Genomic DNA, 20,957 nt, shown 5'->3' with positions numbered 1-20,957 from the left:
CCACGGTGCAAATAAGTGATGGTCACGTTAATACCACCCTATACCGAAAACCCATCAACCGCTATGTCTACCTTCATGCCTCCAGCTTCCATCCCGGACACACCACCCGATCCATTGTCTACAGCCAAGCACTGAGCTACAATCGTATCTGCTCCAACCTCTCAGACACAGACCAACACCTACAAAATCTTCACCAAGCATTCTCAAAACTACGATACCCGCATGAGGAAATAAGGAAACAGATCAACAGAGCCAGACGTGTACCCAGAAGCCTCCTACTGCAAGACAAGCCCAAGAAAGAAACCAACAGAACTCCACTGGCCATCACATACAGTCCCCAGCTAAAACCTCTCCAACGTATCATCAGTGATCTACACCCATCCTGGACAACGATCCCTCACTTTCACAGGCCTTGGGTGGCAGGCCAGTCCTCACCCACAGACAACCTGCCAACCTGAAGCATATTCTCACCAGTAACTACACACCGCACCATAGTAACTCTAACTCAGGAACCAATCCATGCAACAAACCTCGATGCCAACTCTGCCCACATATCTACACCAGCGACACCATCACAGGACCTAACCAGATCAGACACACCATCACCGGTTCATTCACCTGCACGTCCACCAATGTAATATACGCCATCATATGCCAGCAATGCCCCTCTGCTATGTACATCGGCCAAACTGGACAGGCCCTATGTAAAAGGATAAATGGACACAAATCAGATATTAGGAATAGCAATATACAAAAACCTGTAGGAGAATACCTCAACCTCCCTGGACACACAATAGCAGATTTAAAGGTAGCCATCCTGCAGCAAAAAAACTTCAGGACCAGACTTCAAAGAGAAACTGCTGAGCTTCAGTTCATATGCAAATTTGACACCATCAGCTCAGGATTAAACAAAGACTGTGAATGGCTAGCCAACTACAAAAGCAGTTTCTCCTCCCTTGGTGTTCACACCTCAACTGCTAGAAGAGGGCCTCATCCTCCCTGATTGAACTAACCTCGTTATCTCTAGCCTGACTCACTCTTGCTTGCATATTTATACCTGCCTCTGGAAATTTCCACTACATGCATCCGAAGAAGTGGGTATTCACCCACGAAAACTCATGCTCCAATACGTCTGTTAGTCTATAAGGTGCCACAGGAGTCTTTGCTGCATTATGAACACAGTCATGCAATCAAACGTTCATAAATTTGTAAACTCTTACCAGAAAATTTCGTTGTACATAAAAGTAAACTGCAAGTGTAAAAACCAGTGTAATGCACAGTTAAAGTTAATAATGATAAAATTAAATAATTTTTATTTAGTGCATATTCAATGCAAAGTGCTTTAAATATTCAACGGTTTAGATTGGTAAACTATATGGCCGTCCAATATCTTGACAGATGAAAGGAGATGTGGTCTGCCAGTGGTGCGTAGCAATGGTATGGGAAAAAGAGCCCAATGCATGAGCAGTGAACCTTCCCACAGTGGCTACAGGTCCACTCTCCAGGTGGAAGTTGAAGCATACTCCGGTTCCTGATTCACCTGTGAGCCTCAGCCTCGGCTCTGATGGCTCTCTTTGGTAACTGCACCAATCTTAACCCAATTTGTAAAATTTGTTGTTAAAAAAATCAAAGCCAGCAATGATGTCCATATTACTTTATCAGTACACAATTTTCTTTGCATGTAGCAGGAACAGAGTATTTAAGTAAGATGCACACTGTCAAGCACTCCTAAATGTATATTAGTAAGATATAGGAACATAGTTATTTTCTGCCTCACTGCTTACCAGTAAATTGGGAACAAGTGAGTAAGCTGAGTTTTAATATTGGGCAACATATTTTTACTCAGGAAAATATACTAGGCAGATTATTATAGGAATTGCTACTCATCACAGGTAAAACCAGGTGCAAGTTTAGTGTCCTCTGTGTATATTTTGCAAAGTGAATAGTAGGCGTGTAGACATGAGGTAGAGATTTCAGGGGCTGGAAATGGATCCTTTCATCTCAAGGAAGAGGGTTTCTTGTATAAATAACATCACTTGTCCACACATTGTGGTGGAACACTAAAAATTGTACACACAAAGTGCACATTTTAATCATTTGACCATAAACACAGAAAATTCCGTGGCAAAAACAAAACAGTCGAGACCTACAAGTAAAAAAAGAAATTTCTGATAAAGTTTTTGTAACATCTTTTCTTCAGCTACCTTCTAGTACATTCTGTATGCTCTGTCATGATGTTTCACAGCACAGACTGTAGTACTGAATGTAGAGTCAGTTGTCCATTGGGTACGATGGTATGGCTACATGCTGGGATTACATAATGGATTTACAAACCCAATGTTGGGTCAGAGCAGGAAGGACTTAATTGTCCTGGAGACAGGGATTAAATCAGTGCTTCTCTGCAGCACCTGTCTGAGTTTCAGGCCTGAAAGGAAGGTCTTCCAGGAATAGTGGATCACGAGGCAATGTAAATGGGAGGCTGGCTGAGGGGACTGCTTTGCCAAGAGGAAGACATGTCTTCCAGGTTGTCAGGGAACTGGATTTGCAGGTTTGAAGATTGCAGATCTCCAGTGAAACACAAGGGGGTTCCCTGAGAAAGAGATATCTTCATTTACAGACTGTCTGAGCATTTGCTAGCCTTGGCTCCCAGAGGAAAGGCCTATCTGTGAGTGAAGTGTTTTGGGGCCTGACCTCAGCCCACACCTGACCAAGAGTAGTGGCCCTTGCTTAACTATTGAATTTAAATAAAGAATTCTTTCTTTTCCCTGACATTACCCTGGAGCAACATCCATCTCTTCAGCTCCTGCTGTAGCCTGTTGGGTCTCTCCTGAGGGTACCCATGTGTATGGGCTCAAATCAGACCCCCAGATCTATATGTCTTAGTGTCAGCACTTTTGGAATCCAAACTGACCTAGACTTGAATTTCTCAATTAGCTCCCATCCTTGTAATGGACTAGAGCAGGACTATGGATCTATATTTATTCAGACTTGGAATACTGGGAATCTGGAGATCCAAAAGCTCTATCTCCTCTCTGTTTTAGATAATACCTGGGGTGTCAGGTATTTAGTTCATCCCACATTTCCCAATGTGTGGTTCTCATCCTGCAACCTATAGGTGAATAATATCATCTGAATCAAATTATTTGTGTAAGTAAGTATTACTCCCATCAGCAAGATCTGCAGGAGCATGCCCACACAATTCATGTGCATTCAAGTGAAATGGAAAGACTCAGGTTATTGCCCTGGAGGTAACTGTTAATGGTCGGCAGTCTAGCAAAGTAAATAATACTAATAATAAAGCTTTAAAATAAATTCTAAGGTTCAAGTGTCCAGGTTTACTTTCTTTTAAAAGGAGTCTTCATTGGGTTGTAGAAATTTAAACTGATCTCTTGTTGACTTTTTTAAAATTCCTAGGTAATCAAATGGACTCAGTCTTTACAATAAAACACTTTGATTAAAAAAACACAAAAAAATTACATAAGATTAATATAGAATCACATATGTAATCAAATAGACTATAATCTAAGACCTAGTAATTGATAATAAAGCTAAACATATGCACAAAAGCAAACTATAATTCTACAATTCCTTACATGGATTTTTATCTCCCACCCACAGAGTTCCCAGTCCATCTGCAGTAGGACGTCTCATCTTTTCATCAAATGAACAACTTCATTAGATTTATTTTTTCTGATCTTCCTTTGCTTTTGATGGAGAAACTTCTGTGCATGCAGGAAAATAGGCTTAGCTCTCAAACAGTTGCATTTGTAGTGTCTTCCTTAACCTCTCCTCTTCAGAAGAAAACAAACTTCAAAACTAGGATCAGATTCTGCCACTGTCACTGAGTGGCTCATACACAAGCAACCCCATTGACTTCAATGTGTGACATCAATGGTATTATTCAACTAAATAACTAGAACTCCTCATGACTGAGCATTGCAGAACAGGGTCATTTTAGTAGCATTGGCTGAAACAAATGAATCTCAAATTATAAAACTACTAGCACAATTTTCTGTTTGCGTTGGTTAATCCTAGTTCCTCTGATCAGCCACAGCTGAGGTGCACTAGAGGCATGTGAGTGAGGCTGAGAGTTATGCTGTAGGAGACTGATTAACCACACAGTGGAGTTAACCACAGACATTTTTGTGACATTTACTTTATCAAATAAATGCCTTTTACTGATATCAAGATATCTAGAGTCAATCACATTTAAAATATTAAAATGTTTATTAAAAGGCCCTCTAAATATCAATTGCCCAGAACATTAATGATGCCATTTACTTCAGGAGTTCCCAGAGTCATTTGTTCCAGAAATCCCAGCTGTACAAAAACAGCTTCATGTTTTAATAACAACATTTTGTATTTTTAAATTGAATATACTGCTCATGAAAAGTGGCAGATAAAAGAATAGGAAAGCCTTTGTTTACCAATGGAATGCATACTAAATGACTAGAGACAGGGCAAGTGTCCACATCCTGCCACCTCTAGGAGGGAGAGGGTCAGTTTAATTGTGGATCCATGCCATGGCTACACAACAATACCAGCTGTGGTTATGTCTTGTAAAGGTGGGCCACGGTCCACCAAGAACTGGCCCGAGGCCACCAACTGGCCATCAAACACCCAGTGCATTATAACAACTTGCAGTCACTACTGGACTACATTAAAATGGCAAATGAAATGCCATATATGCCATGAGCACTCTTGTCAGCCATTCAGTTCAGCTGATTCAAATTTTTCAAAAAGTTTTAAAATTGTGAGTTGAAGTGTCAGCATTTCAAGTCTTTGTTTCCTACTTTTCAAATGCATCACCCTAATTTTTTATTGTTACCTGAAATTGGGCCAGCTAGTAAGCTTAGGGAGGACTAATGACCCACCAGAGTTTGGCAGAAAGCAGCATGTTTATTATACTGATAGCTAAACTCAAAAGAAGGGTTTGGGGGCACACTCACACTCGCATGCTCACACTCCCAGAACAGGCACGGCACTGGAGATGTCAGGATCCTTCAAGATAAGTGTCCAACAGCGCAGCAATGGACGGTGCGATGAAGGTAAGTCTTCCCGTGGCATGATGGAATGCAATGTTGCGAACCACTGGCCAGGCGGTCCAGGCGAAGGGCCTTCACGGGAGGTAAAATCTTGTGAGTGCACTCCCAAGCACATGGCCCCTTCCCCTTTCAAGGACCTGCTCCTCATGGCCTGCGACTACAGATGACTTGGCCGCGTCTGGTTGGTCACACTCCACCTCGGGCAGTGTCCATGCAGTGTCCATGCATTGGGTGTGTGATTGCTGCCTGATTAGAATTCCAGACACCTTGTCTACCTGGGAGCTCTGCTGATCTTCCAGCTGCTCAAGCAGCCCATTCATCCCACGAGCATTCCAGGAGGGAGGGGGAGGGAGAATACCTGTGAAGTGGCTTTCAAAGAGGGAGAGGAGACAAAGTGTGTGGGGGGGGAAGTGCAACAGACCTTTTGAGCATACAGGTTATACATAGCATACAGATAACTGCTGCTCCTACAACACTTATGTATCTTATACCTACTACTGGATACCTTCTACATATCCCATTTCACAGCAGCAAAAAAATTGGAAGTCTCAGAAGATCAAGTCTCTTCACGGTCTCTCTCTTATTTATTACACCTGCTTTGTCTTTCAGGATAGAATCCCACATTCAGTCCTTGTAAATTTTGCTGTGTTTATTGCCAGCATCAGATGCAGTGCCAAGAAAATTGGCCTTGCCATGGAAGGGGATTAACTCTGATATTGTTAATTTCTCTAAAATACCCTTGTAACATCTCCAGACAATGCATCTTTCATTGATCATTCTTAGTTTCTATTCCAGACAATGTCATGGAGACATCAATTCTCCTTGATCAGCATCCTACCTTTCCTGCAGGCTTTCTTAACTGAACATTTTAGCCTACATTTTCATCCTGCCATAGAGTCCTGTAACTGTTTCTTTAATCTGTTTATTTTGGGCCATTTGTTTTCCTTTAGCATGATGCAAATTCTACTGGAACACATACTCAAGGAAGCAATATTTTTGCACTAATCTTGTATTCTTCTTCATCCTTCACACTGTGTGACATCAATTGTTTTTAGTATGCCTGACTTTGGTGAACCAAAACAGATATGGTTTGTGTGAGTTTGCATTGCCTGAAGTTAACTTGGAATTTGAGGGTTATATGTGGCTGAAAAGTCCTTGATAACCTGCAGTGAGCAATGCAGAAACTGAGAAATGGTCAGGTTTCATTGGGGTACAACAAAGTGTTGAAATTCCCAGGGTAAAACCAAGAACACATGTGTATCCCAAGGAATCCTGCCATACCATTATTGCTTACAGGAAAGCACCGTGATCATGAAAACAATGCAAAGTCCAAGTGCCCCTCCAGCAAGCTCTGGGAATATTTCAGAGCTTGTACTCTGTGTATTTATTCTGCAGTTTGCTGTAGCTTCTGCTTTCTTTGAATGCATAGCTGAGAAGCTGATACATGGTATTGTGTTCCAGATAGCTTCTTTGCTTTTCTAAATGCTTCATTTTTCAGCTTCTCTTTAGCCTGTGCCCTGTGGCACTGCTGAACACGATGTTAAGTTAAACGTTGAAATGGTAGCTTGTTCTAAGGTATTAAAATTCCTACCAGTACTGAACATCTATTCTCTACCACTCTCTTGTCAATGCCTTCCTCTTAACCAGGGCCATTTAACCCTGCTCAGAGCATGTCTCCCCCATCACAATAATTAAAATATTTGGGGCTCCCAATGCCTTGTCTATAACAGTGGAACTGCACTGGTGGTACTAATGATGGGAAATTTGAAGAGAAACAGTGTACTGTAGGCAAGGCCATTGTTTGCAATAACTTTCTCAGTAGTCCTCTCAGCAGTAGGAGATTGGTGGAAACAAGTCTCAGACTCATTGTTGAAATGGTTATGAAAATAGTTCTTTGTTGTCTATGCTATCACTTAAGCTGTTTTCAATAACACTGCATCCTTGCAGTAAATGATATTCAGTAGTGGTTCAATTTCCTAGTGTAGACAATGTTCAACCACTTACTGCACAGATTCAGTCTGTCATGCTGTTTTCCACATTGGGAAGGAAAAGTGACAAGCATGGCATTTGAATTGGTTAGTTCTAATTTCCAGTCCTCCCTGCACACAGTCATAGTAATGAGGCAAGTTGTGTGTGGGCACGTGAACATGATTCTGTCTGTTGTGGTTTGGAGGAACCATTTGAGGAACACTGAAAATACATATTGAATGTCCCTGTGGTACTGTCAAGGACAGAACCATGTAGCTACAATCTCAGACTTCTGCTTCCACGAGCATGTAGATGAGATGTGACTTGGTGCCATGCAACAGTATAACATGCAGACAAATGCCAGGAGTAAAACGTATCCCACCAGTAAAGCTTTTACTTTAAGGAAAATGTGTTCTCTTTTTCCCCAGGCTGTGAGGACAATAGGAAAAAAGGGAGACTGTGGGGAAGGGGAATGCATGGGAAGAGCAGGAGGGGTAAAAGAGGATTGTTTTCTTGGTCATTAAAAATCCATCAGCATGCCTCTTTTGGAATGCATTTAGGTATTTTATAAGTGAAGCACTATAGACCTGCCTATTTGTTCTCTCACCTAATGATCCTCAATAGAGTTCCTTCTTTTGCTTCCTTTTCTGCTTCCAGGCCCCTTCTCTTCATGAATAATGCTCCTGGCATTTTCCACCAGGTTTCTTTCTGAACCACACACTTGCTTACAACACATTCCATGCCAATGCCCTTCCTGGTTAGGCTTAAAACATCGCTAACTGTATGAAGATTTCTAGAGGCACTAGCACAGTTTAATGTGTCATCATGGAGTACAAGTGATGGAGAAAATGTAAAGAAATCACATTCACAGAACTTTTCTCAAGGCTGAATCTGCCCTCTGGTGTATGCAACTCCAATGTGGTTTAGATCCAGGAGGAAATTTCAGAGTCAAGGAGTCTGAGTGTGCTAGAGAATTACTTGCACATTCTCTTATCTCCATTGTAAAGGGAAGAAAATCCCTACATGGTGCTGCCCTGAAAGGATGTTTCTTACTTTCATTTATATTCACATGAGAACTTATTTAAATATACACTTAAAAGGAGAAAGAATCTTTCCTTATGCCTTTGAGAACATGGAGAGTTTGAATTCTGGTTATTCATCAGATATTAATTCTAACCAAGCGAACTTAAAAAATACACAACCTATGAGGACGGGACTCACCAATCACCAATAGATATTAATGAGCCATATTCTTTCCTAGAGTAATTCAAAATACATTTGTGAAGTTACAATAAGGATGAATTTGATTCAAAGCATTTATGTGGACGACTGTTGGCACGCTTCAAAAAGCAATATACACACACACACATTCTAGTGCATGCACATAACAATACGCTTTTTAGGGCTATCAATTAATTGCAGTTAACTCATGTGATTAACTCAAAAAAATTAATCACAATTTAAAAAATTAATTGTGATTAATCGAAGTTTCATTTACTCTGTTAAACAATAATAAAATACCAATTGAAATATATTAAATATTTTGGATGTTTTTCTACATTTTCAAATATATTGATTTCAATTGCAACACATAATACAAAGTGTACAATGCTCACTTTATTATTTTATTACAATATCTGCACTGTAAAAATGATAAAATAAATAATATTTTTCAATTCACCTCATACAGGTACAGTAGTGCAATTTCTTTATCTTGAAAGTGCAACTTACAAATGTAGATTTTTTTTGTTACATAACTGCCCCAAAACCAAAACAACATAAAACTTTTAGCACCTACAAGTCCACTCAGTCCTACTTCTTGTTCAGCCAATCGCTGAATGTCAAAGCATGAAGGGACATATGAATCTTTAGCGCATCTGGCACGTAAATATCTTGCTATTCTGGCTACAACAGTGCCATATGAATGCTTGTTCTCACTTTCAGGTTACACTGTAAATAAGAAGCGAGTAGCATTATTTCCCGCAAATATAAACAAACTTGTTTGTCTGAGTGACTGGATGAATAAGAAGTAGGACTGAGTGGACTTGTAGTCTCTAAAGTTTTACATTGTCCCTGAATGCAGTTATTTTTTGTACATAATTCTACAATTGTAAGTTCAACTTTCATGATAAAGAGATTGCACTACAGTACTTGTATGAGGTGAATTGAAATACTATTTCTTTTTCTTTTTTACAGTGCAAATATTTGTAATAAAAAATAATATAACATGAGCCCTGTACACTTTGTATTCTGTGATGTAATTGAAATCAATATATTTGAAAATGTGGAAAACATCAAAAAAATTAAATTAATGGTATTCTATTATTGTTTAACAGTACGATTAATCATGATTCTTTTTTTAATTGTGTGATTAATTTTTTTATTGCTTGACAGTTCTACACTTTTTGTATGTTTCAACTTTTTAATACAAGGAAAACAGAGCAAGTTTAGCCTGTACTTTTTGTGTGTGTGAAATTAAAAAAATAATAATCATGAAACAATGAAAAGTACAAAAGGTAAATGACTTACAGCTTGTATATGTTACCAGATGCTGCTTGTTTCTTGGGATCTCTGATAGAATTATGGAATTACACAATTTTACAACTTGTCAAAGCTGCCAGACCAGATAATACTACATAGACATGACATTTTTTTTCTCTTGAAAGCACAAATGCAGCTCATATCTGAATGAATATTAACAGGTTTTAGGTGCTGTGTCAAAACCTTTGAAAGGGATTAAGATAATAAGAGAACAGATCACAGGGATGCACAGGCTGTGGCTTAAATAGTTTGGGACCTAAAACAAAAAAGGGAGACAAATATGCTGCCCTTCCTACCTACTTTATAAAGTTGTAGTTCTCTGATTCTGTTTAAGAACCATAGCATTTCCTTTTTGATACACACATAAATCAAAACTCACCAAAGGCAGTCTTGCATAAAGTGACAGCTGTTTATTTAAATTATGCTAGCCTCAATGTACAACCATCTCTCTCTGACAGACATATGTTCAGTTAGTGTATTAGAAATAGATGCACATATTGTTTGCCATAATGTAATGACTAGGGACTGGACAGCACCAGTTGCTCAGACAGTTGTACTATGTTTGGGATGTATTTAAAAAGAAAAATGTTTTTATTTTCTATTTTAATCAAATCAGTATAACATATGTTTCAAGAAATATTTTGACTATGTTTTTGTAACAAGATATGAATAAATGATTACATTAATACTAAGCAAACATGTCAAAAAAGTAAATGGCTAGTCTCAGGTTTACTAGTAAGTCAATAACTGGTATGTGTTTGTTGAAAACATGATTTACTGGTAACTTTCATATCTGTTCATATCGATGCATGGGGATTATGTCAGTTGTCCCCATTAGGAAGTTTAATATGTAAGTTAAAGGTGAAATAAAATCTCCATAATTTAAAATAAGTTTTATTGCCTCCTACTGTATTTAGGTATCAAAATTCACCTCCTTATAACACTGTTCAGCAATATTTTTCTTGCTCAAAGGACTATATCTGGATGGTTCCATTTCTCAGGGCAGGGTTTTATTAATTTACCCTTTTGTTGGTATTGCCTGAGCTATACAGTATTTGTTTGTCCTTTTCCTTTTCTTGTTTGTGTATGTGAATGTAATGTTAATGAAGGATACTGGAGTGCTTGCCCTAGAGAATAAATTGCTCTCTTTACCTACAGAACAGAATCCCAGGCAGTGATGATGTAATCTTCCCCACTCTTTTTAGGCAACGTACCTTGCTCCTGACCTTAAGTGGGGAGGTTCCTCTTGAGAGGAGAGGGAGTTTTCAAAATATGAAATCAGCTGGAGTAGATGCACTGGCTGCCCAGCTATTCCTGAGGTTAGCCCTGACAGCTAAAGCTCAGCTTTTGTTACTACTGCTTTTAGTCCCTTATTTGTGTACCTTTTCCTTCTCCCGAACATACCCTTTCCCACTCCAAATACTATACAGAGTCCCAGGCATTATTGGCCAATTCTTTAATATGGATTTATTTGGGGTTAATTCACATTCAGAATAAAACTTGGGGTTTGGTGTGTGCAAACCCATACAGGTCAAGCTTGAGGGAAATATTTTTATGAAGCCTTTTGAAATAAAACATCTCTGCTTATCTCCCCTGGCTACCTTTGCTCTTTTAGATTCATACATTGTGGTCAACTGACTAAATAATTTGAAAGCTGCTATTTTATTCATTGTGTCAATAAAAACTTAATTTGATGACAGATTACAGGTGTACATTACTCATACAGGCGAGAAAAGAATTATGGAGAAATTGTACCCACATTATGCTCATTCCAAAGAGCACCTTCTGCATGTGTTATGCCATACTTATTACAAGTGGCTTTCATGATAGGTAATAAGGTGACCGTCTGCGCTGATAAAATCATAAAGTTATCAATGGATTCTGAGGTGGGATAGCGTGGGTGGTAATGCATGATCTCAACAGTAACAGTAAAGGAGTATGAAATAAAATGGGAGCTGCTTTTTCGTTGTAGTTAGTAAGTCTTTTTTTTTTCTTTTTAGATTCCAACATGCAGCCATCCTAGCTGCACACAATTGCCTTCCAGCTTACCTTTGTCTGCAGGAAGTTACATTATCAGCAGAGAATACAGCATAGATACTCACACAAAATACAGTGAAACGTAATAACCTTTCAATCCATTCAAAGTGCTTCAAGGCAGAGTACATAATAATAAACAATGAACAAAGATGATATATTTATATCCAAGGATTTTATAAAATACAAAAATATAATAATTGTGCTGGGAAAGAGGCGGAATGTGTCTGTGCAACTGGGCTATTCAATGACCTACTTTTTGTATCATTTTTAGCCTCTCTTTCTTCTTCCCTTCCCTCTTCCTCTCTGGTCATGAAGTCAAACACTGCATAATGTTTTACATTAGTGCCTTCTCATTATTGAGATTTGCTATACAAATATTTAAACAAATTAGAGAGCTTTGGGGGGTTCTCATTCCAAGGTCATTTATAGCATAGAGCTACTGCAGAGACCTGTGCAATGTCTTTTGTGGAAATGAAGAAAGTTTTAGTCTTCTCATGATAGCATCATTTATAGTTCATCTGGCAAAACTTAGATATATCCACCAGCTCTGCCAACACTAGTTCATCCAACAGCTTGGTGAATCCAGCTTGCTAACACTTGGAAACATTTTTAATATTTCCAGCAATGAGGAGTTTTCTGTCTCATTCTTGGATACAAGCCAGTGGCCTAGACTGGCCACTCCGAGTTTCAACTACCTTTGTTCATAGTAGAGCTGCTCAAAAATTTCAATAGAACAATTTTCTGTCGGAAAATGCAGTGTTGTTGAAATGAGAACATTTGAAAGCAATGTATTGATTTTGATGCAATTTTTGATGGGAAAAAGATAAAGCAAATCATTGTAAATTTCTTGTTTCTTTTGATAAGGTAAATATTTCATTTTGAATACCATTTTGATTTAATTTTGACTTATATAATACTTAATTTTAGTTATAGTATAGCCAATACAACACACAATGTATGTCATATTATGTTTTGCCATAGTTGTTCTGAATCAAATTGGGGGAATTTTTTGTTATGTGGGAAATTTCTGAATTCAGCTCTTTGTTCCAATTTGGAATGAAAACAAACTTTGAAATGATAGACATTCTGTTTTCTGACCAGCTCTAATCTATAGCCTGTCCATAAAGTTCAGTGAGGTTCTGGAGAAGGTTGCTGCTTTCCCAGTTCCCACGGTATCAATTGACCATGAGTTGCCTGAGGCCCATTTTCACGTACACTGGACATGATGCAGGTTGGGGGAAGGATGTAGAGGGTATGATGTTTCCAGTTGTGATTGAGGAGGCCTATCTCCACCTGCTATCAATGCACTATGCAATTCAAGAACATTTCAGCATTGCTCAGGGTTCCTGGAGTCTGAGGTGGTTTCATTGTTCAGAAATCTTTTTTCATGTATGGTTAAGTGTACACTGCGAGCTCCGTGTGTCATTCCCCTGCTAGTGTATACATACTTGCACCAGCTCTCATAGAGCTGGCTCGAGTATAAATAGCAATATATCCATGACAGCACGGGTAGCAACAATGGAGGCATGGCTGAGCCATGCTGTGTACATACCCCCCAGGTTCAGGCAGGTTTGTGCTTGGCTTGGCTCAGCAGAGCTTCTGCTGCTGCTACCCGTGTTATTGTGGCTACACTGCAATTTATATGATGAGAGCTGGTGTGTGTGTGTGTGTGTATACGAGCAGGGGAATCACACCTCTAGCTAATAGTGTAGACATAGCCCAAGTCTTGAGATGATTTTCACCATTTCTCTCAGATGAGGACTTTGCCGCAGGTATCCAGGGCACCTTGACCTCCAGAATGCTTTATCATAAAGCCTTCTGAATTGTGCTGCTTTTCTAAAAACTGCTCAGAAGCTACAGCTGGTGAAGAAGGGGTGGACCACTCTCCTAGGGCTAGTAGCTGGTGACACGAGTGTCCCATAATCTGCACTGGCTCTATACTTACTTTCAGGTTCAGTTCAAGCCTTACAACTGAAGTTGTAAGCCCGATGTGGTTTGGGTTAATTATGTGAGAGACTGTCCTTTCTCTGTCACATCAACTGAGACTGCAAAGGGTCAGATGGCAGTATCATTAGTAGCCTATCAAACTGATTTCTAGTTAACTGAGTACTTGTGACATGCTGAGCCCACACCAGTAGAAGTACTATTTCTGAAAGTTAGAGACCTGGGCCTCTTTATTACACTTTATTACAGTGTTACACTAATCAATTTAATGTCATTCTGCTGGAGATCAAGAAAAAAGACCATGACCTTAGCTTTTCTATTTTGAATTCCACTAGGCTAAGTGTGATGTATTCATTATATTTTATTTTTAAATTAAGGGTCATATTTTCAGCCTCGCCCTAACCAACCTCCAATTCTTTCTTTTTTTGTGTGTGTGTGTCTTCAGTTGTAAAAGAGGGTTTTTTAAGATAAGTGTTTGCACATTGGAATTATTTTCAGATACAATTTGTCATTTATAATTTTCAGTCACAAACAGATAGTAAGACATCTATATAGCACAAAATGTGCCTGCAGTTATTTGAGCCAGCACACTATGAATGTAAAAGATGGAGACTACTGATTGCAAATCATGCCCTTTATTCACAACAAAGCACCAGGAAAAATGTCCAAAATTTGCTTTGTACCACATGTATATTTTAAGTACAGTCAAAAAGTCTACAGAGAGATCTAAGCCTATCCAAAAATGAGGCTTTTGATAAGCAGCACAAGGAAACAGGTTACACATTGCTATATGGAGACACTGTAAACCTTCAGGCTATGTCTTCACTGGAGAATTAACTAAAGCTCTAATTTGGATGTTGCCCCTATCTTCCCTCCTGTCCATAAACAAAATCCCCTCACTGGGGTGGTGGTGGTTTCTACCTGGCCTAGTTGGCACAGCTGGGGCTGTGGGCTAAACCTCCACTACTGTTTTCACCTGGGCTGGTAACCCACCCACTTTGCAGTGTGGACCCAGGCTAAATCACTCAAATACGGATAGTCCTCCAATGCCTTCCCACAATTCCCCCCATGTGCTCAGAATGACAAACATGTTCCCCCACAATTCACTGGGAAAAAATCATAGACCTGCTCAGCTTATTGCAGCACAAAGAACCACAGGATAGGCCCCGAGCAGTTCTAGCGACACACACAGGGGAGTGTAGCACCAGTGAGGACACAGTAACTGGAGCATCTTTTTGCAATGTGATTGCTCACATCTAGGCAAGGCTAACGCAGGAACCAATTACCTGAGTTAACTCGGCAATGAAGACATATCCTTAGTTAATTGGGAGATTGCATAGATTACAATTTATCTTACTTCTCCCTTCCCACCCCCCAGAAAAAAAAAATAATTTGAGGCTAATCTAGATAATAAGCATGTCTATTAGTAAGCGGATATGATAGGTTACAGGCTACTGGAGAGTTCCAAAATTCTCAGCAGCTCCCATTGTTAAATGCCTAAATGGGAGCTGTTGGGTGCTAAGCTCCTTTAAAAATCTGGCACAAAGAGAATTGCCTACATTGGAGACATAGGTATATAATAATATCTAGACTGTGGTGATATCCTTGAGATAAACTGCAGAACCATGTGGTAAATTGCATGTTCCACGTCCTTTTGACTACCTCTTCTGCACTGTGCCGATTTATCCATCTCCCATAGAATGACTTCTAAAAATCCCAACTGCTCCACAGCAATTTAGCATGTGTGTATGTGTAACATAGAAACATGATGCTGTACTAAGTAATGAATGACTGCAGCCTATATGAGATGAGTTCTTATAGAAATGAATTATTTTCTTCTGTAAAGTGTTCATATATGAATAATAGCAATACATTTATATATAAATGCCAACAACAGTGATGAATGCTGTAGAAATGCCTATACATAAATAAAATGCCACCTATGGTCAAGATATGTTGCAGCTAGGTTTTCCAGTTTAACAAGATAAATTTCATGCCAAGAGTCAGTATCCTGAATAGTCCTTGTGAGCAGTATGTTGCAGGAAGGTAGAAAGCCTGTGTGTTTTAAGAATGTAGAATGGTGGGAAAGAGATATTAGGAGCATCTTTAATAAAGGCAATGATCCCAGAAACTCTTGTTGAGAAGACCTGAGATCCTTTAGAACTATCCAATCCTGTTCCCTTTGAAAGCACTGGCAAAACTTTCAGTGATTTCAGCTGGAGCAGGTTCAGGCTCAAAGTGATTAGCCAAGTGGTCTATAATTCTGGCCAATCAAATACATTTTCATTTCTGATTCAGAGCATGCCCCTTCCTTCAGTGTCACAGATACAGTATTGCCTTCTAAATATATTTTCTTCCCCATTGGATATTCAGTGCAATAAGGTTAATCATGATGAACCAATGTATTATTAATGTAATATATATTTTCATATGAACTTTGATAAATGAACCATTGTTGTAAAGTTTTCCCACCTTTCATCCTGCCCTTAAGTACTTTTATTGTATTTTAACATCTACTTCCATTTTTAGGTGTTTTTTTGTATGTTGTCAGGACATGACTAAACTAACACTTCTCAGGTTTGGGGATATCATCCAAGAATTTGTCCAGTTAGGCTGCTTGACTGATTAAATATTTTTCACTACTGTATGGTTTATACTTCAACACAGAAAGAGCAGACCCAATAAATCAATACTTTCAAAAAGGTTTTACTATTTAAGCCCTGATCCTGCAAAGAATTGTGCATGTGCTTACCTTTACGCACTTGCAGTAAATGAAACAACTCTCAGTGCATAAAGATAACCTGTGGAAGTTATTGCAAGATTGGGGCCCATCATTTTCCTTGCCATGAGCTACCAAATGGCATTTAAATAAAACCCAAATACCTTGGAAGCCTGTACCTTAATCCTTCAGATACCTTTTTGCAGAAGATGACAATTTGACTAGGGGTCCTAGAGGCTCTGGTAATACAATAATAAGAGGCAGAGAGTCCCTTCGAGGGTCCTCTAGACATTGCGTGGTCGTGCTGAAGACTTGGTGGTTGAGCACACTGCTGGGGATACCCAGAGCTGTGAGCCTCTGTCACCTTTCTGCCTCAGCAAGAGTGAGTTTTGCTGGAGATTAGACTGTGTGTCAACTCCCGGTCACACCAAACTGTCTTCCTCATCAGCAAACTCCTCAAGGGTCTTTTGGCTCAACCTTGCTAGCAGGTAACTTGTTTCTTTCCAATGCACAGCCCCTATCACTGTACATTCATAAAGGATACTAAGTTTGCTGCTCTGAATTGGTTTATAGTAAAAGTAAAACAAGTTTATTAACAAAAGAGCATGGATTAAGTGATACTAAGTAAAAGAGATAAAGGCAGAGATGGTTACAAACAAATACAAGTGAAAAACACACATTTAAACTAGCAAGATACAGCCTTTGTTCAAGATGGTTTCTTTTACACATAGTTTCCTTTCCAGCTTTTTACTGGCCGGCAAGGCCAGGTCCCATCATAGAGATCAAATAATTTGGTTTCTTTGTCTCTTAAGGTAAAGGATAAAGATGGAGACTCTTTCTGTTCCTTATATCCCCAAAGGGAAATCTTTGTCTTACAAGTCAGGGAGGGCTCCCGCGGATTCAGTATTTTGTCTCTCTCTGGGATGGAGGAGCCATGTTTATTCTTTATCTTTTAAGTTCAGGAACCTAGTTTATCTACCAGCTTAGCTCTGGTCCCGCTGCCACCATTCTCGATGGATTCCCTCCCTGGGAAGCCTTGAGAAACCTTTCACCAATTCCCTGGTGAATACAGATCCAAACTATTTGGATCTTAAACAAGGAGAGATTGACCCTTCCCCCCTCCTTCCTTTCACCAACTCCTGGTGAATACAGATCCAAACCCCCTTTGGATCTTAAAACAAGGAGAAATCAATCAGGTTCTTAAAAAGAAGGCTTTTAATTAAAGCAAAAGGCAAAAATCATCTCTGCAAAATCAGTATGGAAAATAACTTTACAGGGTAATCAAACTTAAAGAGCTCAGAGGAATCCCCTATGTCTTAGGTTCAAAGTATAGCAAGTATGCAGCTATATGCATCCGAAGAAGTGGGTTGTAGCCCACGAAAGCTTATGCTCTAATAAATTTGTTAGTCTCTAAGGTGCCACAAGTACTCCTGTTATTTTTGAGGATACAGACTAACACGGCTGCTACTCTGAAACCTAGTTTATCTTGACAGCTTGTTTTACAGCTAATATGTAAATTGAGGTAAACCCACATTCCTTTGTCTAGGACAGACCTATTTGTGACCTTTACCTGGGCTAGGATGTCTTGTCTTACACATGTTCTAGTAACACCATACAGAGGGAATTCATATATTCACATATTAAGTTAACACATACATTTTATTAATATTCAGTGCAATATTAACTTTCATTTGATACCTCATAAGGCACAGTTTATACAAATATTGTAGTCATGTGTAAGATGTGAATATAGCCATGCCTAGGGTAACTGTGGTCCATAACAAAATGACAAATAAGATGAACACACATGTATGCCCTAGGGCTAGCTGCTTGGATATCAAGGTGAGATGCACCAGGCAAAAATTCTAAAATATAATCCCTGAGCTACAATTTCCCCCAAAATAATAACAGGCTATCCACTATCTAAATTTTACCCAATATAACTAACATATACCATGAAAATCAAATTTGACAAGCAAGATCAGATATAACCATATTTTGGACTAGAATAGCTTTGATCACTCAAAAGAGTAAAAGTAAGAGCTATTCAGAAAGATGTGGCTAATCCTGGTGACAAAGAGAGATTATTGTCATTTTACACAGTTTGTAGGAACTGGGTAAAATCCTGCTTCATTGAAGTTAATGGGAAATCTGCCATAGATTCCAATAAGGCCAGGATTTCATCCACTATATTTTCTCTCTTCAGAATAAATGGTTTCTGAATTTTGGATTGTCTTATGTAAATATGAGAATGTGAAGGGGGCATATATATGTTTGGCTTCTCTGTGCTTTTAGGAATACATTGCACCTCTGCACACTGTGCCTGCCCTCATTTGGAACATGAAGGAATAGAGCACACTAAGATCACAGGTCGCTCTCTCTAAGCTCCCCACTTCTCCCTTGGGTGGAAGCAGTGCTCTGCTTTGCAGCTGGGGGACTGGTTAGGCTGTGGTTGTTTGAACTTACTGACAAGGGGGAATAGAAAGGATACTGTGGGGGTGGAAGAAGACCAGTGAGTATCCAGCCCTAAAATAGAGCCCTTGTGAGGTGCTAGCCAGGTTATGACCTCCTGCAGTGATGTGGAAAGATTGCTATTAGATATCAACTCCACATCAGAGAGAGAAGTGATTTAAGAATCCTCTTGCTTCTTTTCTTTGTTATTCACCATTATTTTTGAAGTTCAGCTTGGATTGGGGATTTCCAACACACACAACATTATGAAAGTAAGTGTTGTTCCTTGATTTAAACACCAAATTCCAATCTTGACCACTGAGAGTTAAGAGGTATGTTTTCCAAGTAGATGCAGTGATGACCACAGGTTGTCCTTGCCTTGCCCAAAACAGACAGCATATTTTGCAAAATGTACTTTTGTTTGTTTAATAAGCCTTCTAAGGCAGCTGAGCTTCATGGAAAAGAGTGCATTTTTAAAATTGTTTAAAAATGCAACTCCATCCTAGAAGATCAAGTTTTCTGCAGGCCACCTTAGTAGCCTATCAGGAAGTCAGAGATATACAAACCTGACTTGAGGTGATACAACAATACAGTGGAGGTTATGTAAAGGCTCCTCTGGTCTGGAGATGGTTAGTTTTAAACTTTATTTCTGGTGCATAAGGGACTTGGTTTAGCCAAATGTTTGCCATGTGAGTATGAGGGAGCCTCAAAAGATCAGCTATTTGTTTGCCCATCACTAATTCCAACAGAGAAATCACACAGCATTTTGGAAGATATATAGAATCCATGAGAACTCAGTACAGTCCCAGAACATTCTGTGAAAGTGGTGGGACAAAAAGGCTAAATGCTCATTTAAATCTTTTGAATCATAAAATCTGCAGGATCAGGTAAGACCTGTCAAATCTTTTTCAAAGACCTGGTCTACACTGGTGAGGGGGGATTGATCTAAGTTACGCAACTTCAGCTACATGAATAATGTAGCTGAAGTTGACGTACTTAGATCTACTTACCATGGTGTCTTCGCTGTGGTAAGTCGATCGCTGACACTCTCCTGTCGACTCCGCCTGCGCCTCTCGCCTGGTGGAGTGCTGGAGTTGATGGGAGAGCGCTTGGCGGTCGATTTATCGCGTCTAGTCTAGATGCGATAAATTGACCCCTGCTGGATCGATCTCTGCCCGTCGATCCAGCGGGTAATGTGGACAAGCCCTAAGTGTCTCACAAAAAACCCTCTCCTGAAATATGAAGCACCAGAAGTTTCTTGCTAAACAAGCTTGTGCTTGTAAAACAATGCTGGTGTCAGCATTCACTCTTAAGACAAGAATTTCAGCTTCTCTTTCAAGTTGCACAGAATACATATGAGGACACATGAATAATCTGATTCTTGACACTTTGTTACCCCTTTCCCATATAACACTCAGTGCTTGATCCCCTAGTACAAATATTTACTTGTTGGCTTTTTTGTTACATAGCTGAATCATTCTCTGCTTTATACAGTCAAGACTACTCTCTAAGGAATGGAAGACTGGTTATTTCAGACCCAGTATTGCAGTGATTGACTTGGGTGGTTTGTGAATAAAATGCAAGGCACCAGTAGCAGTCAGGGCTTGGTAAATGTCTGGATTTTCAGTTTTCTACTGAAACGGAGCTCACTCCAAAGCACTGAGACTTTACTGTTTCTTGCTTGTGACCTAACATTTGTCCAAGTATGTACTCTGGTGTCTAGCAAAGTCTAGACATCACAAACTGTTTAAAAAGAAAAATAATAAATAGAGGATAGAGGCAGTGGAACAAGGAGCTTTGGAAGTTTGTCCAATAATATCAGAGATCAGCAGTTTCGATTTTAATTTTATAGCTTTCAATATTTTTTTTCTGAATTGAGGAATGAATGCTGTGTATTTCTATCATTTTCCTTGATTTGCTATTCTTGCTTTTCACTCAGTTCTCTTGAATCTTATTGATTCCTACATTAAGAGTTTGAGACCTTTTCTCACCTCTTCCTTATGGCCTCTGCAATTTGATTTCTAAAAATCGATATACTGTAAATAGAGATGTTACTATTCTCTGCATGCCAAATTTAAAAAAAACCTAAAGCAAATAAAAAATCTGACAGAGAATGAGTAAAACTTACAGAAGAATGTTACAAGGACATCCAAATGTTTTCAGCATGCCAGAATAGTCCTAAGATAACAAATTATGTATACTGTAAAACTGGTGGGGAAAAAAACTTTGACAGGACCATTTTCCACTGGAAA

The sequence above is a fragment of the Emys orbicularis genome, chromosome 9 (genome assembly GCF_028017835.1).
Source record: "Emys orbicularis isolate rEmyOrb1 chromosome 9, rEmyOrb1.hap1, whole genome shotgun sequence".
In the NCBI taxonomy this organism is placed as follows: Eukaryota; Metazoa; Chordata; order Testudines; family Emydidae; genus Emys; species Emys orbicularis.
Note: the sequence above shows the minus strand (reverse complement) of the source record.